The following is a 26,160-nucleotide window of genomic DNA, read 5'->3' as shown; positions in this document are numbered from 1 at the left end:
CTCCTTTAAGAAAAAATGGGGAAATTTTTGTGTTGATATAATTGAGAACCCAAAGGAGCAATATACTTCAGGAATGACAGGATTCTGTTGCTTAGATATTGCCCATAGCAATACCTCTCTCCATCTCTTAGTTCTAATTATTTCTTATGAGTAGGTTTCATTGTCACCAAGGGTCTCTTTACATGGCAGCAATATATTTTCCTGCAGCTGCAGGCTTGCTATCATTGTATTTGTCAGAATTGTTTTGCTTGTAAGTATTATAAAATCCAACCCAAATTGGTTTAAACAAAGAAGGGAACTCAGCCTGTGTAATCAAAGAAATGTAATCTAAAATAAGACTGAGTGGAACTTGAACCAAGAGCTCCGACAACAACAGCTAGGACTCATTTCACCCCCTCCACAGTATCCTGCCTTCTGCTGTTCTGGCTTAATATTCAGTTTCCTCATGATGGCCTCCAGCAGCCCTAAGTTCCACTCATTCTTGATGCTCTTAGTCCCAGGGGAAAAAAGAAGTATTTTTTTCCTCTCTCTTACCAATCAGCATATTTCAATGGCTCTGACTGGGTCATATGACCATGCCAAACAACCTCTGTGGCCATGGGAAGGTCAGTCTGGGTCATATGCCCACTTACAGACTCAAGAAGAAGTTACCTCCTCTCAAAATAGAGGAGACAAGAATAAGAGAAAGAAGTATTAATAGTTCCTTTCCTCTTCTTCTAAAATCAACATGCTGTTATCAGAGGAAGAATGAAATATATTTTAGGGAGTAAACATACACCTACCACAATGTTCTTAAGAACATGTAGCTCATAACTTTAAAGACAGGTTTCCCAGAGTCCATATCAATGTGTCCAAAGGCTCTAGTTATGCCAGGGTCTTGTGTCTTCCCCTGGGCCAGTCCATCATTGTATCTCACTGAATGGTTTTGGTTTGAGTATCCTAGGAGTAGAGCATGAGCCAGGGATTCAGTTGCATCTGATTGATTGGAGAGTACTCTCAGGAAAAGCTCTATAAGCAGGTGAGGGAAACAACGGGACCAGGGAAGAGACCAGGCAAAGATGAGGGTTCAGCTGCCGTCCAACCTGATCTCTTGAGGGAGCACTGAAGCCTAAACTGTTCTTCAGAATTGTCTCTCCCCACTTCCCATGTGAGGCAAGTGATCTGTTTTTTGTGTCTCCTTATCTTTAGAAGTGGAATAGGAATAGGTGAATGCAGATTACCCTTTTCTGCTGAGGGAAATTCTCTGAAGAAAAGTGAAGCTGTCAGGAACACTCACCTGAACTAGAGAATGACCAGTAAAGGGAATCTAACTGGGCTGCCAACAGTGTCTACTACAATAATTTAACACGATTGGTCAGCTTGGGTCACTTGTACACCTTGTCATAGGGAAGATAAGCCTTTTGAGTGACAGCCCCATCAGAATCATAAGAAATGGGAGACGGTGGATTCTAAAAAGCAGAGTCAGATCTTGTCTGTAGTTCCCTTCAGCACTCACACACCCATGCCTGCAACTTTTAAAATGCCCCTATTTAAGATGATGGAGTTAGATCACAACTGAAGAGAAACTCTTTCACTTCTTGCAGCAAATGCTGTTATTGCCTTAACCAAAGCCCCTTGTCCTCACCACTTCAGCGCATATTAGCCTGTTTTCCAGCAGCCAGTATGTGTGCTTCTCTGAATAAGGGCTTTCTCTCATTATTCACTATTTCGTCACCTACACAGTAGGCCAGAAGAACAGAGGAATTAATGTTTTTCCCTCCCTGAGAGCTGCTCTCAACCAATGAACGACAGGAGTTGATACATGAACACTTCAGCTCCCTCACTCTTTGTAGTGGAATAACACCGTGGTGCATGTTCTGCAGTGGCTCCCAGAGCTTCCCATGGGATTAAGATCTAATTATACACAGTGGTAACTGGTTTGATTATACACCTTATATTTGTTGTCTTACTTTTCCTGTGTCACTTCGTTACTCTTCTACCAGTATTCCCCTTTACCTCCCAAATAAACTGTGTTTGTGTTGGTGTGTGTCTGTGCATGCCCAGTCACTTAGTCATGTTTGACTTTTTGCAACCCTATAGGCTGTAGCTCACCAGGCTCCTCTATCCATGGGATTTCCCAGGCATGAATACTGGAGTGAGTTGCCATTTCCTCCTCCAGGGGATTTTCCTGATCCAGGGATTGAATCCTGGTCTCCTGCATTGGAAGGCAGATTCTTTACTATTAATACTATTTACAGTTGATGCAAGTGCTCTTTGCTTTGGCAGCTGACAATGTTTTTTGGTCAGTTCCATCTTAATGCCTCCTGGCTTCTCTCTGTGCTGATCGTCTTGTTCATTGTCCTCCATGGCCATATCTAAAAGTTTCTGGCATGATACTTGTGGGTTGCCATAAATGCCTTTCATTTCCAACTTCATTATGGTATCTGCTATTACTAGTGGTTTCAACATTTCCTGTGTGCCCACATGGCCCAGTATTATGGCTGAGATTTCTGTGTTCATCTCTATGATGTCAAGTCTTAGAATCCAGCTTTCTGAGGAGAAGCAGCTTTTTCTTTAATTCACCAATGTATATTCCTTATCTAGAATTTTGTCCACATGAAATATATATACAATACATATTTGCTGAATGAATGTATAAATAAATAAATAAATTCAACAATAAAAGTTTCTGGCATGGATCCCCTTCTGAATTCTGTACAGCTTTAGCAGGACATTTCCTGTTGACACAAGATCTGAAATCTGAGGATGCTTTAAGGTATTGTCATCCATACTTGCCTGATCATAAGACTCAGCTGTGATGCATGTTAATTCACCAGAATTACCCTTCTCTATTCTAAAGGAAAAGATCCTGGGAAATTGTCTTTGCTTGAATTCCCTAGGGAACAGAGCAAGAAGCAAAGATTTCATAATAGAGTCTTAGGTACTATGGTAAGGTACAATGAGATACAATCCCAGAACAACAGAACATAGAAATATGGGGAAGGAAAGAAAGTAAATGCAACCTGCTTTATTATTGAACCCACCAAAGCTTCAAGAAAACATACCTGGTTGCTTAGTTACACACAAGTCTTCTTTAAAAGTTATGCAAACCTGCCATGTATTGGAATGTTCCACCGAGGGATAAAAATGAAAGATTATTTGCTGGTTCTCTCCTCTTATCTTACACTGGTCAAAGTGTACACATGGGGTGTTAACTCTCTCATGGCCTGGGATTCTTTTCTACTGCTATAGAAGGGGAGGCTAAGTTCCTTGGCTGATAGGTGTACTAAATCATGGGTGGTAGGAGGATAGCCAGAGAAGATAATGGCACCCCACTCCAGTACTCTTGCCTGGAAAATCCCATGAACGGAGGAGCCTGGTAGGCTGCAGTCCATGGGGTCGCTAAGAGTTGGACATGACTGAGTGAGGTCACTTTCACTTTTCACTTTCATGCATTGGAGAAGAAAATGGCAACCCACTCCAGTGTTCTTGCCTGGAGAATCCCAGGGATGGGGGAGCCTGGTGGGCTGCCGTCTATGGGGTCGCACAGAGTTGGACACGGCTGAAGCGACTTAGCAGCAGCAGCAGGATGATAGCAATTCACTGTAAATGAGAAAATTCAGGGAAAGAACAATTAACTCACAGAATTTGAAAGTCATAAGGTAAGGATGATAGTCAAGATATTTAACAATCAGTACATTATGGACACAACTTAATCAGATTAATATAGTTTATAGGACAAAGGAAACGGGTACTTGTGTTGAGAACATTAGGAACCAAGATTCTCAGCTCAGGGAAAAAGAGCTACAAACATCGACTCAAAGTAAAGTAAAATCTTGTAGTCTTAAGTTTGAATTTGGAAATTACCATGAACTTAAGATGTATTTTCTTTAAACAAACAAAAATTTCTCTTTGTATGCTAAAAAAACAAAAGCTGCCACGTCTCTAGGAATGAGTACCGCTAGTATCTGGATTGTGATCTATAAATACTGTTTTTCTCTAAAACGAACCAGGATTATTTGAAAAAAAAAATGTCTAATTCCATGTCTAAGGCATAAAATGTACAAGAAGAGCCTGAAATATCTTGTATTAGAAATGAGAAAATTTGGGGGAATTCCCTGGTGGTACAGTGGTGGGGATTTTCACTGCTGTGGTCTGGATTCAATCCCTTGTCAGGGAACTAAAAACTCACAAGCCATGCTTGGCACCTGGGGTGGGGTGAGGACTTTAAATCCTACTGTAGAAACCAACCTACTATATGCGACAATTTGAGAATTAGAAAGACAAGTGACTACAATGAACTGAAAGACATGAGATAAGTCATATACCACAATATTCAAAACAATAAGAACTACAAAATATTTTGATCAACTTCAGAGGATGCCAGGGAATTATTTCATTGTTCTGATTATTGGTAAACGAAGGCACATAAGCACTTTGTGCTTATCATACTTTTACTGTACAAACTATACCTCACAATAAGTAAATAGTTCATGGGGAAATGTTATTTCTTTACAGAACAATCACAGTTAACAAATACATAAAGAATGATAGAATGAAATACTAGACATTGTAAATATTAAAATTAAAGTGAATTAATGGCTCTAGGCAAGTTCTGTCTAATATAGCCTTCTGGATGATGGAAATACTCTATATTTGCATTGCTTGATATAATAGCCTCTGAATATGATCGAGATTATAGATCTAACTACCAGTTTAGGAAATATAGGGAATAGAGGAAAATGATATACAACACCATAGTAAGAGAAGTCAGCAAAATCTAGAATGTGGAAAACTCATCAGAACAAGAATATGGTTTATTATAATAACCAAATAAGTGCAAGAGAAAAGAAGTGGAAGGGCATGGAAGCTGTAAATTAAAGAGCTAAAGGACAGATCAGTCAAATGCTAAGGGTGGACCTTATTTGGAACCAATTATGTCTTCAGTCTGGGTCCTCCAGAAAGCATAACTCAAATTTTTTAAAAGTTATGTGAAAACACTTTAAAAAAAGAAAAAAAGCTGAAAATTTTGTTTTATTCAGCAAACACACTGAGGACTGAAGCCTGGGAGACAGCCTCTCAAGTAACTCTGAGGGACATTTTCCAAAGAAGTTAGTGAGGAGCCAGGATAAACAGGAGCTTTTGCAACATAAACCAAGTAGTCAGGATGGACAACAAAATGGCAGAGGAGTAGGTGCATGTGGAGTACTTCTTTCTCCATGCTTGCATCAGGAATACATGTTCTGATGCAGAAGATCTCACAAAACACCATTTGAGAACTGGCAGGAGTCCCTGACCATTGGAAAGGAGTATATAGATCCACATAAAACTCATGTGCAAGGTTCTTTGGGTGCTCTGGCTATTGAGGTGTTGCTTTCACCATTAGTTTTGGGGTTTTGTCTTCTGTGCTTTGAGGCCTGTGAGGTTTTGGTGCCTCAGTAGGGAGTCAGGCTTGAATCTCTGAGGTGGGAAATCTGAATCAAGGACTTTGAACCACCAGAGAACTCCCGACCTCATGGAACATTAATTGGCAAAAGCTCTCCCAAATGCCTCCATATCAACACTAAGACCAAGCCCCACCTAAAGGCTAGAAAGCTCCAATGCTGGATGCCGCATGCCAAATCATTAGCAAAACAGAAACACAGCCCTGCCCATTATCAGAAAGGCTGCCCAAAGCCATACCAAGCCCATAGTCACCCCAAGACACACTACTAGACATAGCACTGCCCTTCAGAGAGACAAGATCCAGCTCCATCCACCAGAGCACAGGCACAAGTCCTCCCAACCAGGAAAGCTTCACAAGGTCTAACCCCACCCATCGGGGGCAGACTCCACAATTAGGAAGACCTACGACCCTGCAGCCTGCAGAAAGGAGATTCCAAACACAGTAAATTAAACAAATGAAAAGAAAAACATGCACCAGATGAATAAACATGGTAAAAACCCATAAGACCAAATAAATGAAGAGGAAATAAATAGTCTACCTGAAAAACAATTCAGAGTAACGATAGCAAACATGATCCAAAATCTTGGAAATAAAATGGAGGCACAGATAAATAGACCGGAGGCATGGATCAAGGAGATGCAAGGAATGTTTGACGAGGACCTAGAAGAATTAAAGATATAGACAATCAGCAATGAACAACACAATAACTGAGATTAAAAACACACTAGAGGGAACCAATAGTAGACTATCTGAGGCAGAAGAACAAAGAAGTGAACCAGGAGATAGAATGGTGGAAATAACTGAAGCAGAGGAGAATAAGGAAAAATTAAAAAGAAATGAGGACAGTCTCAGAGACCTCTGGGACAACATTAAGTGTACCAACATTAGAATTACAGGAGTTCCAGAAGAAGAAGAAAAAAGAAAAGGTATGAAAAAATATTTGAAGAGATTATAGTTGAAAACTTCCTTAGCATTGGAAAGTTAGGGAAAGCTCCCACCCAAGTCCGGGGAGCCCAGAGTGCCATACAGGATAAACCCAAGGAGAAACACACCAAGACATTTATTAATCAAATTAAGAAAAATTAAATACAAAGAACAAATATTAAAAGCAACAAAGGTAAAGCAACAAATAATATACAAAGGGATCCCAATAAGGCTAATAGCTGATGTTTCAACAGAAACTAAAGTGATAAAAGGAAAAAAAACCTACAACCAAGATTACTCTATCCAGTGAGGATCTTATTCAGATTTGAAGAAGAAATCAAAAGCTTTCAGATAGGCAAAAGTTAAGAGAATTCAGCACTACCAAACCAGCTGTCCAATAAATGCTAAAGGAACTTCTCTAGACAGGAAATGCAAGAGAGAGAAAAGACCTGCAAAAGCAAACACAAAACAATAAAATAATTGGTAATAGGATCATACATATTGATAATTACCTTGAATGTAAATGGACTAAATGCTCCATCCAAAAGACACATATTGGCTGAATGAATCCAAAAACAAGACCCCTATATAAGCTGTCTACAAATGAGTCACTTCAGACCTAGAGACACATACAAACTGAAAGAGGGGCTGGAAAAAGATATTCCATGCAAATGAAAATCAAAAGAAAGTGGGAGTAGCAATACTTACATCAGATAAAATAGACTTTAAAATAAAGACTGTTACAAGAGACAAGGAAGGACACTACATAATGATCAAGGGATCAATTCAAGAAGAAGGTATAACAATTATAAATATATATGCACTCAACATAGGAGCACCTCACTATATAAGGCAAATGCTAATAACTATTAAAGGGGAAACTTTAATTCTGTGTTGACAACAGACAACACAGAAATACAAAGGTTCATAAGAGACTACTATGAGCAATTATATGCCAATAATATGGACAACCTGGAATATATGGACAAATTCTTAGAAAAGTATAACCTTCCAAAAATGAATCAGAGAGAAAAAGAAAATATGAACAGACTAATTCCAAGCACAGAAATAAAAAGTGTAATCAAAAATCTTCCAACAAACAAAAGCTCAGGTCCACATGGCTTCACAGGTGAATTCTATCAAAAGTCTAGAGAAGAGCTAACATCTATCCTGGTCAACTCTTCCAGAAAACTGCAGAGGAAGAAAAACTCCTAAACATATTTTACAAGGCCACCATCACCCTGATACCAAAACCAGACAAAAAAAAAGAAAATTATAGGCCAATATCACTGATGAACATAGATGCAAAAATTGTCAACAAAATTCTAGCGAACAGAACCCAACAGCATATTAAAAGGATTTTTCATCATGATCAACTGGCTCTATCCCAGGGATGCAAGGATTCCTCAGTATACTCAAAGCAATCAATGTGATACACCATATTAACAAGCTGAAAGATAAAAATCATATGATCATCCTAATAGATGCAGAGAAAGTTCTTGACAAAATTCAACATCCATTTATGATAAAAACTCTCCAGAAAGTAGGCATACGAGGAAAATACCTCAAGATACTAAAGAATATATACGACAAACCCACAACAAACATTATTCTCGATGGTGAAAAACTGAAAGCATTTCCTCTAAGATCAGGAACAAGACAAGGTGCCCACTCTCGCCACCATTATTCCATATGGTTTTGGGAGTTCTGGCCACAGCAGTCAGAAAAGAAAAAGAAATAAAATGAATCCAGATTGGAAAAGAAGAAGCAAAACTCTCATTGCTTGCAGATGGCATGATACTATACATAGAAAACCCTAAAGAGGTCACTAGGAAATTACTAGAGCTAATCAAGAAACATAGCAAAATTACAGAATATAAAATTAATACACAGAAATCCCTTGCATCCTTATACACTAACAATGAAAAATCAGAAAGAGAAATTAAGGAAACAATCCCATTCCCCATTGCAACAAAAGAATAAAATACCTAGGAATAAACCTACCTAAAATGACAAAAGACCTGTATGCAGAGAACTATCAGACACTGATGAAAGAAATCAAAGACAACACAAACAGATGTAGAGACATACATGTTCTTGGATTGGAAGAATCAATATTGTCAAAATGACTATCCTACCCAAAGCAATCTACAGGTGCAATGCATCCCTATAAAACGACCCATGGTATATTTCACAGAACTAGAAGAAAAAATTTCACAATTTGTATGGAAGCACAAAAGACCCTGAACAGCCAAAACAATCTTGAGAAAGGAGAATGGAGCTGGGGGAATCACTCTGCCTGACTTTACACTATATTACAAACATACATTTATCAAGCATGGTATGGTAGTGGCACAAAAGCAGAAATATAGGCAAATGGAACAAGACAGAAAGCCCAGAGATAAACCCACACACCTGTGGAAACCTTATCTTTGACAAACAAGGTAAGAATATACAATAGAGAGAAGATAGACTCCTCAGTAAGTGGTGCGGGGAAAACTAGACAGCTACATGTAAAAGAATGAAATTAGAATACTTTCTAACACCATACACAAAAATAAACTCCAAATGGATTAAAGACCTAAATGTAAAATCAGAAACTATAAAACTCTTAGAGGAAAACATAGGCAAAATACTCTTTGACATAAATCACAGCAAGATACTCTATGATCCACCTCCTAGAGTAATGGAAATAAAAACAAAAAATTAAAAATGGGACCTAATTAAGCTTAAAAACTTTTGCACAGTGAAGGAAATTATAAACAAGTTGAAAAGACAACTCTCAGAATGGGAGAAAATAATACCAAACAAAACAACTGATGAAGGCTTAATCTCTAAAATATACAAGCAGCCTGTTCAGCTCAATACCAGATAAACAAACAACCCAATCAAAAAGTGGACAGAAGGCCTAAAGAGACATTTCTCCAAAGAAGACATACAGATGGCTAATAAACACATGAAAAGATTCTCAGCATTCCTCATTATTAGAGAAATGCAAATCAAAACTAAAAGAGGTATCACTTCACACTGGTCAGGATAGCCATCATCAAAAAATCTATAAACAATAAATGCTGGAGAGGATGTGGAAAAAATTTGCATTCCCACTGCTGGTGGGAATGCAAGTTAATACAGCCATTATGGAGAACCATAGGCTTCCCTGGGGCTCAGATGGTAAGGTGTCTGCGTAAGGTGTCTGCCTGCAATGTGGGAGACCTGGATTCAATCCCGGGGTTCGGAAGATCCCCTGGAGAAGGAAATGGCAACCTATTCGAGTACACTTGCCTGGAAAATCCCATATACAGAGCCTGGTGGGTTACAGTCTATGGGGTTGCAAAGAGTTGGACACGACTGAGCGACTTCACTTTCACTTTTTTTCCCCACTATGGAGAACAGTATCGAGATTCCTTAAAAAACTAGGAATAAAACTACCATATGACCCAGCTACTAGGCATATACCTTGAGGTAACCATAATTGAAAAAGATACATGTACCTCAATGCTCACTGCAGCATTATTTACAATAGCAGAACATGGAAACAACTTAGATGTCCATCGACAAATAAATGGATAAAGAAGCTGTGGTACATATACACGGTGGTATACTACTCATCCATAAAGAGGAATATGTTTGACTCATTTCTAATAAGGTGGATGAACCTAGAGCCTATTATACAGAATATAGTAAATCAGAAAGAGAAAAACAAATGCTGTATATTAAAGCATATATATGGAATCTAGAAAGATGGTACTGATGAACCTGTTTGCAGGGCAGCAATGGAGATGCAGACATAGCAAACAGACTTAGGGTCATGGAGGAGATGGAGAAGGTGGGATGAATTGAGAGAGTAGCACTGAAACATATACATTACCGTATGTAAAATTAGATAGCCAGTGGAAATTTGCTGTATGACAGAGGGAGCTCAAATCTGGTCTTCTGTGACAAAGGTGGGAGGGAGGTTTAAGAGGGAGGTACATATGTATACCTATGGGTGATTCATGTTGATATATGACAGAAACCAATACAATACTGTAAAGCAATTATCCTCTAATTAAAAATAAATAAATAAAAAATAAACCAGGTAGTCAGCATCAAAAGATTACTCTGAATTAAAGAAAATCAGGTATTTCAAGTTAATGAATTAATTAATTTCAAGTTAATTCAAGTTAAGAATTTACTTCTTTCTGTATGGGATGATGCAAGAGTCTGGGCTCATTGAAATCATTCTTTTGATATGCACCTTAGCCATCTGGGCCAGAATCTCAGTTTTGTTCCATACTGAATCCCTTAAAGGTGCACATTTGGAGTTGCTTTAGTGGCTGATGGTGAGTGCAGCCATGAAATTAAAAGACACTTACTCCTTGAAAGAAAAGTTATGACCAACCTAGATAGCATATTCAAAAGCAGAGACATTACTTTGCCAACAAAGGTCTGTCTAGTCAAGGCTATGGTTTTTCCAGTAGTCATGTATGGATGTGAGAGTTGGACTGTGAAGAAAGCTGAGCACCAAAGAATTGATGCTTTTGAACTGTGGTGTTGGAGAAGACTCTTGAGAGTCCCTTGGACTGCAAGGAGATCCAACCAGTCCATTCTGAAGGAGATCAGCCCTGGGATTTCTTTGGAAGGATGATGCTAAAGCTGAAACTCCAGTACTTTGGCCACCTCATGCGAAGAGTTGACTCATTGGAAAAGACTCTGATGCTGGGAGGGCTTGGGGGCAGGAGGAGAAGGGGACAACAGAGGATGAGATGGTTGGATGGCATTACTGACTCGATGGACGTGAGTCTGAGTGAACTCCAGGAGTTGGTGACGGACAGGGAGGCCTGGCGTGCTGCGATTCATGGAGTCGCAAAGAGTAGGACACGACTGAGCGACTGACCTGAACTTAGTGGCTGACAGCTTGATGGATGCAACAGTCTTTGTTTACTGATATAGCAGGTGACTTTCTTTGCCCACACTGGAAGGAAGCAGCTGTTTTGTCTAAGTCATGCATCTCTTTGGCTGGATCCCTCTTTCTGCTTCAGTTTTTTTTTTTTTTTAATTTTTATTGGGAATACAGTGGATTTATAATGGTTTGTTAGTTTCTGTTGTATAGCATAGTGAGTCACTTATATATAAACATATATCCAGTCTTTTTAAAATTCTTTTCCCATATAGGTCATTACAGAGTATTGAGTAGAGTTTTCTGTGCTATAAGGTAGGTCCTTATTAGTTCTCTATTTTATATATAGTATTATGTATGTGTCACTTCCAATCTCCCAGTTTATCCCTTCCATTCCCTATTTTCCTCTGGTAACCATAGTTTAGAAGCTAAAGGCAAAGGACAAAAGGAAAGATACACCCATCTGAATGCAGAGTTCCAAAGAATAGCAAGGAGAGATAAGAAAGCCTTCCTTAGTGATCAATGCAAAGAAATAGAGGAAAACAATAGAATGGGAAAGACTAGAGATCTCTTCAAGAAAATTAGAGATACCAAGGGAACATTTCATGCAAAGATGGGCTCGATAAAGGACAGAAATGGTATGGATCTAACAGCAGCAGAAGATAATAAGAAGAGGTGGCAAGAATACACAGAAGAACTATACAAAAAAGATCTTCATGACCCAGATAACCACAATGGTGTGATCACTTACCTAGAGCCAGACATCCTGGAATGTGAAGTCAAATGGGCTTTAGGAAGCATCACTATGAACAAAGCTAGTGGAGGTGATGGAATTCCAGTTGAGCTATTTCAAATCATAAAGAATGATGCTATGAAAGTGCTGCACTCTATATGCCAACAAATTTGGAAAACTCAGCAGTGGACACAGGACTGGAAAAGGTCAGTCTTCATTCCAATCTCAAAGAAAGGCAATGACAAAGAATGTTCAAACTACTGAATAATTGCACTCATCTCACATGCTAGCAAAGTAATGCTCAAAATTCTCCAAGCCAGGCTTCAACAGTACATGAACCATGAACTTCCAGATTTTCAAGCTGAATTTAGAAAAGGATCCAGAGATCAAATTGCCAACATCCATTGGATCATCAAAAAAGCAAGAGAATTCCAGGAAAACATCTACTTCTGCTTTATTGACTATGTCAAAGCCTTTGACTGTGTGGATCACAACAAAGTGCGGAAAATTCTGAAAGAGATGGGAATACCAGACCACCTGACCTGCCTCCTGAGAAATCTGTATGCAGGTCAAGAAGCAATAGTTAGAACCGGACATGGAACAATGGACTGGTGTCAAACGGAAAAGGAGTACGTCAAGGCTGTACACTGTCACCCAGCTCATTTAACTTGTATGCAGAGTACATCATGCGAAATGCCAAGCTGGGTGAAGCACAAGCTGGAATCAAGATTGCCAGGAGAAATATCAATAACTTCAGATATACAGATGACACCACCCTTATGGCAGAAAGCAAAGAAGAACTAAAGAGCTTCTTGATGAAGGTGAAAGAGAGTAAAAAATTTGGCTTAAAACTCAACATTCAGAAAACAAAGATCATGGCATCTGTCCCATCACTTCATGGCAAAGAGATGGGGAAACAATGGAAACAGTGAGACTTTATTTTTTTGGGCGCCAAAATCACTGCAGATGGTGACTGCAGCCATGAAACTGCTAAGTCACTTCAGTCGTGTCCGACCTTATGCGATCCCATAGACGGCAGCCAATCAGGCTCCCCCGTCCCTGGGATTCTCCAGGCAAGAACACGGGAGTGGGTTGCCATTTCCTTCTCCAATGCATGAAAATGAAAAGTGAAAGTGAAGTTGCTTAGTCGTGTCTTGACTCTTAGCGACCCCATGGACTGCAGCCTACCAGGCTCCTCCATCCATGGGATTTTCCAGGCAAGAGTACCGGAGTAGGGTGCCATTGCCTTCTCCGAGTCATAAAATTAAAAGACACTTATTCCTTGGAAGAAAAGTTATGAACAACCTCGACAGCCTATTAAAAAGCAGAGACATTACTTTGCCCTGCAATATATATATATGTGTGTGTGTGTGTGTGTGTGTATGTATATCAGCTGATTAGCGATGTTGTACAGCAGAAACCAACACAACATTGTAAAGCACTTATCCTCCAATTAAAATTGGGCTTCCCTGGTGGCTCAGAATGTAAAGAGTCTGTCTGCAGTGCAGGAGACCTGGGTTCAATCCCTGGGTCAGGAAGATTTCCAGAGAAGGAAATGGCAACCCATTCCAGTATTCTTGTCTGGAGAATCCCATGGACAGAGGAGACTGGCAGTCTACAGTCTATGGGGTTGCAAAGAGTTGGACAGGACCGAGCAACTTGACTTTTCTTTTTTTTTTTTTTTCCCAATTAAAAGGTAGAACCTAATCCCCTCCCTCCACCCCCTCCTTGGATGTCTGTGGGATTTATTGACTCATTTCTAATGAATATAATGTCATAGAAGTGATCTTTTGTGTCTTCCAAGACTACATCATAAAAGTATTACAACTTCTACCTTGCTGTTTCTCAGACTGTTAATTCTGTGGAAAGCCAGCCACCATGCCATTAGGACACACTAACAGCTCTATGAAGAGGCCCAGGCCAAAAGAAACAGTGCTTCCTACTAACACCTTACCAGCCATAGGTATGAGCCACCTTAAAATAAATCCTTTAGCCACAGTTGAAGTTTCAGATGACTGCAGCCCTGGCCAATAATTGTAGCCTCATGACAGAGCCTGAGCCAGAACCACCCAGTTAAGTCATTCCTGAAACCCTGACCCACAGAAACTATGTGAGAAAAGGAATGTTTATTATTGTTTTAATTTTCTAGCTTGCTGAGTAATTTGCTCCACAGCAATGATCAACTAGAACAAGTTAATAATTGTTGAGACTGGGTGTTGAGTTTGTTGTACTATTCTATTTTTGTGTACATTTGTTATTTCTGTGATACTTCATATTAACATGACCAAAGTTAAATATTGAATCTCTATATTACATCATCAAATAATTACTTTCCAAGTGTGTTAAAGACTATTTGTAAAAAGCAAAAATGCCTGGTAAATTATCATCTTTGTTACTTCAAGATAGGAAAAGATTTCTTAAACAAGACTTAAAAAGCAAAGACTATAAAGATGGATAAATTAATCTACACTAAAAACAAGGACTATTGAGTGATACTGTTAAGAAAGTGAAAAGTTGACCAAAAATCTGGAAAATGATATTTGTCAGACATACAATGAAGAAAAAATTAGAGTCTAAATATATAAATCAATAATAAATAGAAAAACTAATAGAAAAATGGGCAAAGGATATGAAGATACAATTCACAAAGAGAGACCTAAGTGACCAATTAACAAATAAAAGATTGATCAACCAGTATCTACAACTCTGTTTTGGTCACCACAATAATTAACACCCCTTCCCCTAACAGCCCTCAATGGTTGACTGCAGTTGGTGTATGCTGCTGCTGCTAAGTCGCTTTAGTTGTGTCTGACTCTGTGCGACCCTATGGACAGCAGCCCACCAGGCTCCTCTGTCCACAGGATTCTCTAGGCAAGAACACTGGAGTGGGTTGCCATTTCCTTCTCCGAACTCTTTCCTAATATCCACATTAAAAAAAAAAAGATAAAGATATTCATGTAGGCAGTCAGGGGGATCACTGCTGTGTAGAGAAAAATTAGCATGGGTCAGGAAGTTGTGTTTGATTAATACTAATACACAAACAGGAGATTAATATGTGCCTGGTGTTAAATTTCAGCCATTAAAACAAATTCACCTCTTACTGATTAAAATGTACAAAATAGATATAACCTGGTCCTAAACAGCACAATGATTTACAAGAGACTAATTAAAATTACCAGGGGATATTTTTATAACTATAACTGAAATATAAACTTTAAAAATGGTGAATCATTATGTTGTATATATGAAACTTATATAATATCATACATCAACTATACCTCAATAAAAAAAATTTACCAGGGGATAAATTAGACCTTGTATGAGACTTTTTTTTTCCTAGAAAGATTAAAAAAAAAATTTATTTAAACCCAGGATGTACTCTGATAACTGTCACAGAATAAGCTCATAAATGCTGACAGGTAATGACTTGTTTCTATAACCCCAAATGAAGGAATTACACGACACCAACTAAAAAGGATATACTAGTTTTCTGACACCAAATAACTCTTTTCCCTTTCCCCCATGTCTGGGCCCTTACCAGAGGCTGTTCCTGCTGAACACAGAAACGTGTTCAAGAAAAGTTTAGACAAGATGGATGATGGATTTATAACAGGATGGATTATCCTTGACGCTTCCAACACCTACAGCCGAAAGGCCCCCAGCAGAGCTGGGGGCAGGCGTGGGTCACTGTTCTGAACCAGCACACCATCTCCTTGCTTTTCACAGCCACACACATGTTGCCAGTTTGCTCGTTTGGAAAATGAAAATGAGAAAAACCTGAGGACGACGCAACCACTTCTCACCAACTCCACTCACCCCTCTGAAGTCTGCTTCGAGTCCCCGTCATCGCAGGGCATAGCGACAGACACAGAACTAGAAGCAGCAGACAAGCTCCTCCGTCCAGCCGCTACCGCTCTGCGCAGCGGCGAGGACGCGCTGCTTGGGGAAGAGGAGCTCTGGTACCGGAGGATGACGACCGAAGGGTGGGCATGGTGGTCCAGCTTCGGGAAAGAGAGAAGAGGGAGGAAGGCGTCCTGACCCATCACGTCTCTATTCCCAGCTCCAACGATCCCCGTTCTTTACATGGGAATGGCTCTGGAACTCGGGGGGGGGGGGGAGGGGGAGGCGCAAAATAAGAGGGATAATACACTGTAGATCAACTATACGTCAATTAAAAAAACAAAAACAAAAACAGAAAAGCACAGCTTTATAGATAAACCATAAAGGAAAAGAATAAAATTTTTAAAATGTGTATGTTTTGGACTTTCCCGTCGGGTCCAGTAGTTTAAACTTCACCTGCCAGTGGGGGTGGGCGGTGGGCGGGCAGCGGTTCTATCCCTGGTCGGGAGCCTAAGATACCACATGCGTCCCAGCCAAAAAACCAAAACATAAAACAGAAGCAATACTGTTACCAATGTATGCTGCTGCTGCTGCTGCTGCTGCTAAGTCGCTTCATTCGTGTCCGACTCTGCGACCCCATGGACTGCAGCCTACCAGGCTTCTCCATCCATGGGATTCTCCAGGCAAGAACACTGGAGTGGGTTGCCATTTCCTTCTCCAATTCATGAAAGTGGAAAGTGAAAGTGAAGTCGTTCAGTCGTGTCTGACTCTTAGCGACCCCATGGACTGCAGCCTACCAGGCTCCTCCATCCATGGGATTTTCCGGGCAACAGTACTGGAGTGGGGTGCCATTGCCTTCTCCCTACCAATGTATAAATACCCTCAAATATTCAAGCCCTCTTGCCTCCGTGGAGTTTGTGTCCTACACCATTTCTCCGAGTTTCCCTCGAAACTAGCACTCTGTGTTGACTTTTCCTTCCCTTGTATGCGTGAATTCCCCACACCCCTACTGCTTCCTAGGATTACATCCCACAGAAACCTTGAATACTTGTCTCAGCGCTTTCTTTTGAGGGAACCTAAAGTAACATACAATTGTTCAAGCTCCTTGCCAGCATGGAGCAAAGTCTGACCCCTGATAACTCTGTGAGGAATTTTCCTAGCATGAAAAAAACTTTTAGACTCCCTTGAAATGTACATGGAAGAAAGGGCCCTGATGGTTTCAAAAGATGCCTGAAGGTGAGGAAGCCCAGACCATGGCTCAGGCCCAGACTTCAAAGGTGACCCATGGATCTCTTGCATTTCTCTGTCCTCTTTGAACCTTGTCCATAATCCGTGCCCTTGGCTCTGACTTGCTGGTGTTCACAGCTGAACTCTCCCTGTTACTTGAGCCATTTTTGATACACTGATCTGGCTTCAGCCTGTTTAACTTGGTAAACACCACAATCTGGGCCACACCTTTTGTCACAGGCCAGGCTTTTGGTCAGCTGGCTTTGCATAAAGGGTTACCTGCCACTCCTCCCCGACCTTGGGGTTCTTGCCACAGTCACAGTACAAGTGAATGCAAGAACCACTTCACTGTTAGGAAGTCTGCATTGCTGCCAGTGGCTTCTCAGATGATGGAGTTAGTGCCAGTGGCTCAGCAGCAACAGGAAATGGGGATCTCTGTGTAGGCATCCAAGGCCTTGATCACAGCTCTGGCAGTAATCTGTATTAGGGCCCTGGGCAAGCTCTAGAAACAGAGATGGTGTTTCTAGTGGCACCAGGACAGTGAATTTTGATGAGAGTCAGCTTGGAGAGGAGAAGTCTTCTCCAAGAGCAGGAAATAAGGAAATACACATCTTCCATGGGTTTGCCATACTGTCTCAATGCTAATATTGTCTGTTATGGCATTGGTTGTATGCAGGGGGCTTCCAAACTCTTTTTGCCTGTTTTAGCTTCTTTTGCCATGTGATAAATTACCCCCAGATCTAGGGGGTTACAATAACAATTTATTATTCTCATGGGTTCTGTGGGTCAGAAATCTGAGGGCAACTTGACTAGGCAATCCTGGTCTAGGGTTTTTCAAGAGATAAGTTAAGATATTGGCCAGGGCAGCCACCATCTGAAGCCTTGACTGGGGCTAAAAGATCAACTTCCAAGTTGACTCACACACCTATCTGGCAAGTTCGTGCTGGCTCTTGATGTGAGGCCTCAATTCCTCACCATCCGGGCCTCTCCACAGGCTGTTTGAGTGACCTTGTGATGTGAGGACTGGCTTTTTCCAAAGCAAGTGAAGAGAGAAAGAGAAGGGTTGTGGGGAGAGAGAAAGGGAGTGGGGGTACTGACTATCCTTGTATGGTCACATCCTACTACATTCTATTTGTTAGAAGTGAGTCACTAAAATCTGGCCTACATTCTAGAGAGAGGAACTAAACTCCAACTTATAAAGATAAAGGGAGTATCACAGAATTTGTGGACAGTTTTTTATAAAGCACCACATTACTTTTAGTTCAATAGCTAACTATAACTTGGATTATAAGTTCTTTTCCAGTTTCTATTTCTGACCATTTTTCTAAGTCCATTTTTCTATTCTTTCCTTATGTAATCAGTAAGATACAAATAAATTAAGAATAAAATATTGTCAACTCCTATTACTTCAATTAATAATTAGAACACTTACCTGCTCTTACTAGGAGGAAATCTGATGTCTTCCTCTAGAATCTCTCTCTCTTTTTTCACTGAGTTACCCAAGGGACCTAGGGTTTATTCAGTCTTAAGTGGCCAGTCTAGCTTTCAAACAAGTCGGAGTTGTTCATCCAACTTGTGAAAAGTAGGATGTCTAGAGAGGACACTGATTGAGAAGCCATCCCACTCATCTCCAGGCAGGTGGCACAAGGGAATACCGTCAGCTGTGAAGGTTGTGAAAATACAGTGCTTGGAGCTCCTGCTGTGTGGCGTGTAACTGGCAGCCCAGCTGCCATGTTCTGGCTCCACCACCGCCCTGGCGCTAGTGGAGTCCTCATACTATGAGATTCAGGACCACTCCAATCAGCACCTTTGCCTTCAGCGCTCCCCGTCGGACCAGACAAGGCTTGCTTGCATCTGCCTTCAGTCTGAGACTCTTCTTAACCAACCCTTCCTTCCCCCTTCCTTCACAGCTGTCAGAGTTTTATTCCAGTCTGAATCCTCTCCTTGCCTTGTCTTGCTTCCTTGCTTGTTATCTTTCACAGGTGTTTCCCCTAATAAGTCTCTTGCACTAATTCTGTTCTGGAATCTGTTTCTTGGTAGGGTTCTAGGCATTCATGGTGCCGGAGCTGATTCCCACTGGCTTGTGGGAGCAGGTTCTGTGCATGGCTTCCTGGCACCACTTTCAGTGACATCATGTTGGTAGCCTGAAATAGGTCATGATGGGAGTATTTACACCGTAGGAATCAACAAATGCTACACCTGAAGGCTTTTTCCCCCTAGCAAGCTGGTCGTTAAACATTCATCAGTATATCTTCTGTACCCAACAGAAACATGAAAATATGTTCATCAGGAGACCTGTGTGAGATTCCTACTCTGCTCATCGTAGAGAAGTGAAAAAAAAAAATGAGCTACTATATACAGCAATACAGGTGATACTCATAAACATAATGCTAAGTAAAAGACAGTCACAAAAGAGTCCATATTGTAGCATTACATTTACATAAAGTAAAAAAATAGCAAAACTAATCTATAGTGTAAGAAGTCAGGTGAGGGGCTTCTCTAGAGGTCCAGTGGTTAGAACTTGGCAGTTTGACTGCTGGGGCTAGGGCTTAATCCCTGGTCAGGGAACTAAGATTCTGGAAGTCAAGTGGTGTGGCCTGAAAAAAAAAAAAAATCTATATGTCTCTATCTCTGTAGCCACCTAATTAGCTGTTCTAAGGGAATTTTTTAAACACAATTTTAAAATTGTTTAACTGTGGCTTTAAAAAAACACATATCATAAAATTTATCATCTTAACTGGTTTTTAAAACTACATTTATTCATTTATTTTTGGCTGTATCAGGTCTCAGTTGCAGCACACAGGTTTCTTTCTAGTTGAGGTGTGCCAGCTCAGTAACTGCAGTGTGTGGGCTTAGTTGCTCCAAAACATGGGATTTTAGTTCCTGACCAGGGATTGAACCTGTGTCCACTGCATTGGAAAGTAGATTCTTAACCACTGGACCACCAGGGAAGTTCCTCTTTACATTTCTAAGTATACAGTTCAGTAGTGTTAAGTAGGTTCATATTGTTGTCCAGAACTTTTTCATCTTGCAAAACTCAAACTCTGTATCTATTAAATAACCAGGGCCCACTTTCTCCTCCCCAGAGTTACCTTACGTTAGAGGAATCATACATGATTGTGGCTGACTTATTTCATTTAACATAATGTCTTCAAGATTCATCCATGTTGTAGCATATGTCAAAATTTCTTTCCTCTTTAAGGCTGAATATTATTCCACTGTACTTATTTACCACATTTTATTTATCCACTCATCCACTGATGGATGCCTGGATTGCTTCTACCTTTTCGGCTATTGTACAAAAATAATGTTGCAGTGAACATGAGTGTACAAATATCTCTTCAAGATCCTGCTTTCAATTATTTTGCATGTATATATACATATATATACATACACACCCACAAATGATATTGCTGGCCCGTATGGTAATTCTATTTTTAAAGTTTCCAAGAACTGCCAAACCATTCACCATAACAGCTGTACCATTTTACATTCATGTTAAGGGTGCACAAAGGTTCCAATTTCTCCATATTCTTGTCATTTGTTATTTTCTGTATTTTGTTTGTTTATTTGATAGTAGCCATTCTGATGGATGTGAGGATTTTCTATGTTTTTTCACTGCTGCCTCTCCAGAGCCTAGATCAATCTTTAGTTCATAGCAGTCACTCAATAAATACTAGCTGCATAAATGAATAAACTGAATGAGTTGATTTCATGTATAGGGCTGAACAGTGGTGCCCCATAAGATTTGTCCACATTCTTGCCCAAGAACCCATGAATGTTAGTGTATTTGGAAAAGGGTCTTTGTAGATGAAATTAATTAAGGATTTTGAGATAACGAGATCATTCTGGATTACCTAGGTGGGCCCTAGGTCTAATAACAATGGTACTTATAAAAGATACACATAGAAGAGAACCCAGAGAAGACAACGTGATGAGAAAAATTGGAGTGATCTGGCCGCAAGCCAAGGAGGACAAGGAATGCCAATAGCCACTAGAAGCTAGAACAGTCAAGGAAGGATTCTCCCCTAAAGTCTCCAGAGGGAATGCAGCCCTGCTGAAACCCAGAAATGTAAGGGAATAAATTCCTGTTGTTTTTGCTACCAAGTTTTTGATGATTTGTTATAGGACTCACAGAAAACTAATACAGGTTGTTACCTATAATTCTGAGAAGTTTTATCAAAAAGGGTAGCTTCAGGAGTGGGGTGGGAGGAGGAGAAGAATAGGTGAGGGAGATTAAGAAGGAAAACCTTGCAGTTACAAAATAAATGTCACAGGTATGAATATGCAAAGAAATAGAGGAAAACAATAGAACAGGAAAGACTAGAGATCTCTTCAAGAAAATTAGAGATACCAAGGGAACAGTTCATGCAAAGATGGGAACAATAAAGGACAGAAATACTAAGGACCAAACCGAAACAGAAGAAATTAAGAAGTGGCAAGAATATAGAGAAGAACTGCACAAAAGTGATCTTAATGACCGAGATAACCATGATGGTCTGGTCACTCATCTAGAGCCAGACATCCCGAGTGTGAAGTCAACTGGGCCTTAGGAAGCACTACTATGAACGAAGCTAGGAGGAATTCCAGTTGAGCTATTTAAAATCCTAAAAGATGATGCTGTTAAAGTTCTGCACTCAATATATAAGCAAATTTGAAAAACTCAGCAGTGGCCACAGGACTGGAAAAGGTCAGTTTTCATTCCAATCCCAAAGAAGGGCAATGCCAAAAAAGGTTCAAACTACCATACAATTGTGCTTATTTCACATGCTAGCAAGACAATGCTCAAAACCCTTCAAGCTAGGCTCCAATAGTACATGAACCAAGAACTTACAGATGTACAAACTGGATTTAGGAAAGGCAGAGGAACAAGAGATCAAATTGTCAACATTCCCTGGATCACAGAAAAAGCAAGAGAATTTCAGAAACACATCTACTTCTGCTTCATTGACCACGCTAAAGCCTTTGTGTGGATCATGACAAACGGTGGAAAATTCTTCAAGAGATGGGAATACCGGACCACCTTACTTGCCTCCTGAGAAATCTGTATGCAGATTAAGAAGCAACAGTTAGAACCAGACATGGAACAATAGACTGGTTAAAAATTGGGAAAGGAGTACGTCAAGGCTGTATACTGTCATCTTGCTTATTTAACTTCTATGCAGAGTACATCATGCAAAACGCTGGGCTGGATGAAGCACAAGCTGGAATCAAGATTGCCAGGAGAAATATCAATAACCTCAGATATGCAGATGACACCACCATTATGGAAGAAAGCGAAGAGGAACTAAAGAGCCTCTTGATTAAAACAGAAGAGTGAAAAAGCTGGCTTAAAACTCAACATTCAAAAAAACTAAGATCATGGCATCTGTTGCATCACTTCATGGCAAATAGATGGGAAAACAATGGAAACAGTGAGAGATTTTCTTGGGCTCTAAAATCACTGTAGATGGTGACTGTAGCCATGAAATTAAAAGACGCTTGCTCCTTGGAAGAAAAGCTATGACCAACCTAGACAGCATATTAAAAAGCAGAGATATCACTTTGCTGACAAAGTTCCAAATAGTCAAAGCTATGATTTTTCCAGTAGTCATGTATGGATATAAGAGTTGGACCATAAAGAAGGCTGAGTGTTGAAGAACTGATGCTTTTGAACTGTGGTGTTGGAGAAGACTCTTTGAGAGTCCCTTGGACTGCAAGGAGATCAAACCAGTCAGTCCTAAAGGAAATCAGTCCTGAATATTCATTGGAGGGACTGATCCTTAAGCTGAAGCTCCAGTATTTTGGCCACCTGATGTGAAGAGCTGACTCATTGGAAAAGACCCTGATGCTGGGAAAGATTGAGGGCAAGAGGAGAAGAGGTGACAGAGGATGACATGGTTGGATGGCATCATCAACTCAATGAACATGAGTCTAGGCAAACTCTGGGAGATAATGAAGGACAGGGAAGCCTGGTCTGCTGCAGTCCATGGGTAGCAAAGTGACTAAACAACAACAATGGAATGTACAGTGTGGGGAAAGCAGTCAATAATAATATAATACCATTATGGCGATAGATGGTACTGAGACTTATCATGGTGGTCTTTTTGGAAGCTATAGAAATACCAATCACTAAGTTGTACACTAGGAACTAATACAGTGTTTCTGGTCAATTATACTTCAAAAACAAATAAATTTATCATAAAAGAGATCGAATTTGTGGTTATCAGAGGAGGAGGTTGTTGGAGGAGGGTGGAATTGGATTGAAGGCATTCAAAAGGTACAGACTTCCACATATAAGATAAATAAGTGCTACAAATGTAAGATGCAACATGATTAACATAGTAAACTCTCTTGTGTGTTATATATGAAAATTGTTAAGAAGGTAAATCCTAAGAATTCTGACTATAACGAAAATTATTTTTTCTGTTTCTTTAATTTTATATCTATATGAGATGATAGATGTTCTACTAAATTTATTGTGATAATCATTTCTTGATGTATGAAAATGAAATCATCATGCTTTTCACCTAAAATGTATACACTGCTGTTATGTAATCATATCTCAATAAACCTGAGGGGAAATGGCTTTAGTTTTGGGAAGCTCTAATTTGACGTCATTCATCATGGGTATACTATTCAGCAAGGACAATTGTCTTTTAATGCTATTACTGTTTTCATAACATTTAATCTACACACAGGAGAAGCTTTTTAGTTCTCTACTGTAAAAATTTGAGGAAGTGGGCGTGTTCGTCTAATAGAAATTTCAAGACCTCTGCATTTAAATTGGTTATTTCTTCCCAAGACTGGATTTTGTCCCTTGAGCTGATATAAAGGCCAGTTTATATTTGTGGGGCTTGTTTATGGAGGCCACTAGGAGCTCTGCCATAGCTCTGTGCTCCCAGGTCAAGCGTCCCTAAATACTTTCCCTTAGACCCTGCTAAGGATTATTGGGATCTTATGTTTGTAGGTTGATCTATCCCTCATATGGGAGCTGCTACCCAACTGAGCTTCATTCCTAGAACCCTCCCAGCTGTGATTATTGGAAAGTTTCAGGATCAGTCTTTTCCTTAGGCAATATAGAACTTAACCAGTTAGGTAAGATCCTGCCATCTGTAATCAGGGAATTGCTTCATTTCATGTAGATAGTTTAGTAGATTAAAAGACCTTTGGCATACTAAAATATATTGATATTTCAAACAGTTCAGAGCAAGGTCTTTTGATGCTTAGGGAATGTCAGACAGCTAATCAGATTGATCTTACCAGGGGAGCATTCCTCCTTGGTATATAATGCTCAGTAAATATTCACGGTACATAGTAAACTGCTGCTACCCCTTCCAATTTCCTTTACTGGATCCGTCTTACTGCTGAGTGAAGGCTGCTAAATGAAACATGTGTACAAAATGCTGGCCGTTTTGTCTCAGGGTGGGATCAACTCTGTGGTACAATTCATGCTCCATAACTCTCCATACGATCAGGCTGAAGTTCCAGATGAGACTGCATCCTTGATCAGCTACCTTCCCTGCTTCTTTCATTGTCTTTCTCCTGAGTACTCCCCCAATAAATTGTACACTCAAATTCTATTTCAGGCTCTGCTCCTGGGGAAATGGACCTAAGACATTGCATAAATTAAAAATTATAAAAAAAATCATTCATGTCCATGACCTGGAGACAATGCTATAATGCAAGCAAAGATATAGAAACTGATGACTTGAAATCAGAGAGATCAAAAGGACCACACAGAGAGAATGCTTTTCTTGAGGGAAAAAAACAAAAGCCCAAAAAACTAGCAGAGGCTACTTCACACCATCTTAGTGGCAAATAACGTTGGCCGTGCAGCTGTTAAGAACTATGTTATTTAAGAGTCTGAACTTAGAACAGTTAGTTCCATATCATAGACTAAGAATTCTTGACTACTGACATTAACTTTTTTGGGACCTGGAGGTAGCTGCCTTGATAAAGACTAGTGGAGAAAAAGGTGGCATGGGATTTCAGGTAGAATAGCTACAGAATCTAGGTGATAAGGCATAAGGAGTCCTGCATATGTATTTTTAGAGCGGCAGTGATCCCTTTCATTATGAGTGACTGGATGTTATAGTACCAGAACCCACTCAGAATTATATATAGATGACTATGGTTTTTCCAGGAGTCATGTACGGATGTGAGAGCTGGACAATAAAAAAGGTTGCATGCTGAAGAATTGATGCTTTTGAACTGTGGTTTTGGAGAAGACTCTTGAGAGGTCCTTGGACAGCGAGGATATCAAGCCAGTCAATCTTAAAGGAAATCAACCCTGAATATTCATCGGAAGGACTGATGCTGAAGCTCCAATACTTTGGCCACCTAGTGCAAAGCGTTGACTCATTGAAAAATACCCTGATGCTGGGAAAGATTGAAGGCAGGAGGAGAAGGGGATGACAGAGGATGGGATAGTTGGATGGCATCACCGACTTGATGGACATGAGTTTAAGCAAATTCAGGGAGATGGTGAAGGACAGGAAAGCCTCGCATGCTGCAGTCCATGGGGTTGCAAAGAATCAGACACGGCTGAGCAACTGAACTGAAGTCTCAGAGTAGCTCGACTTCTTTTAAGGCAGCTGGATTTCCTAAGAGTATGTGCTCTGAGCTACTTAGGAGGAAACTGAAAAACTTCCTATGACCTAAACTCAAATTCTCTGCCCATCATTTCTATCATAGTCTGTTGATTAAACAAATCACGAAGGCCACCCCAGATTCAAGGACTGGGGGATTAGTCCCCATCTTTCCACTGAAAGACTGTAAAAGAATCTGTAGCCATCTTTAATGCATCATACATAAAGTATAGCGGACTCTGACAACAGTATGGCTTCTTCCTCCTTAGAAAGAAAATATCAATACTTCCCTTCACAAGAAAATATTTTGTTTGTTTTTTAAGGACAAGATAATTTGAGCATGTTTGAAGGCTAAGGAAAAAGAACTAGAGGAGGGAATAAATTAAGGAAGTAAGAAAAAGAATGTTTGTTGCAGCAAGGTTTGAGAGCTTTGAAGCGAAAATAGTTATACTGCTGTTGTATAGATGCAAGCCATTTCCTGTTAACCTCATGCGTTGGGAAAGTCATGTGAAACTTCTCACCCTGGGCTCAGTCTTGCTGTGGGGAGTGGTGGAATAGGCTG

The 26,160-nt window shown here is 40.0% G+C and overlaps 1 protein-coding gene across 1 annotated transcript in view; it reads right to left on the bottom strand.

Annotated features, from left to right (window-relative positions):
• DNAAF9 (dynein axonemal assembly factor 9) overlaps positions 1 to 19,439 on the bottom strand; it is a 220,709-nt gene extending 201,270 nt beyond the window's left edge. The window contains exon 1 of the mRNA XM_055544328.1: positions 18,461 to 19,439. The gene's annotated coding sequence lies outside the window, so the exon portion shown is untranslated. The remainder of the gene's footprint in view (positions 1 to 18,460) is intronic.
• Positions 19,440 to 26,160: the final 6,721 nt, after the last annotated feature.

Source organism: Bubalus kerabau, chromosome 13 (genome assembly GCF_029407905.1).
Source record: "Bubalus kerabau isolate K-KA32 ecotype Philippines breed swamp buffalo chromosome 13, PCC_UOA_SB_1v2, whole genome shotgun sequence".
Lineage (NCBI taxonomy): Eukaryota > Metazoa > Chordata > Mammalia > Artiodactyla > Bovidae > Bubalus > Bubalus kerabau.
This window is presented reverse-complemented; position numbering and strand designations above follow the sequence as displayed.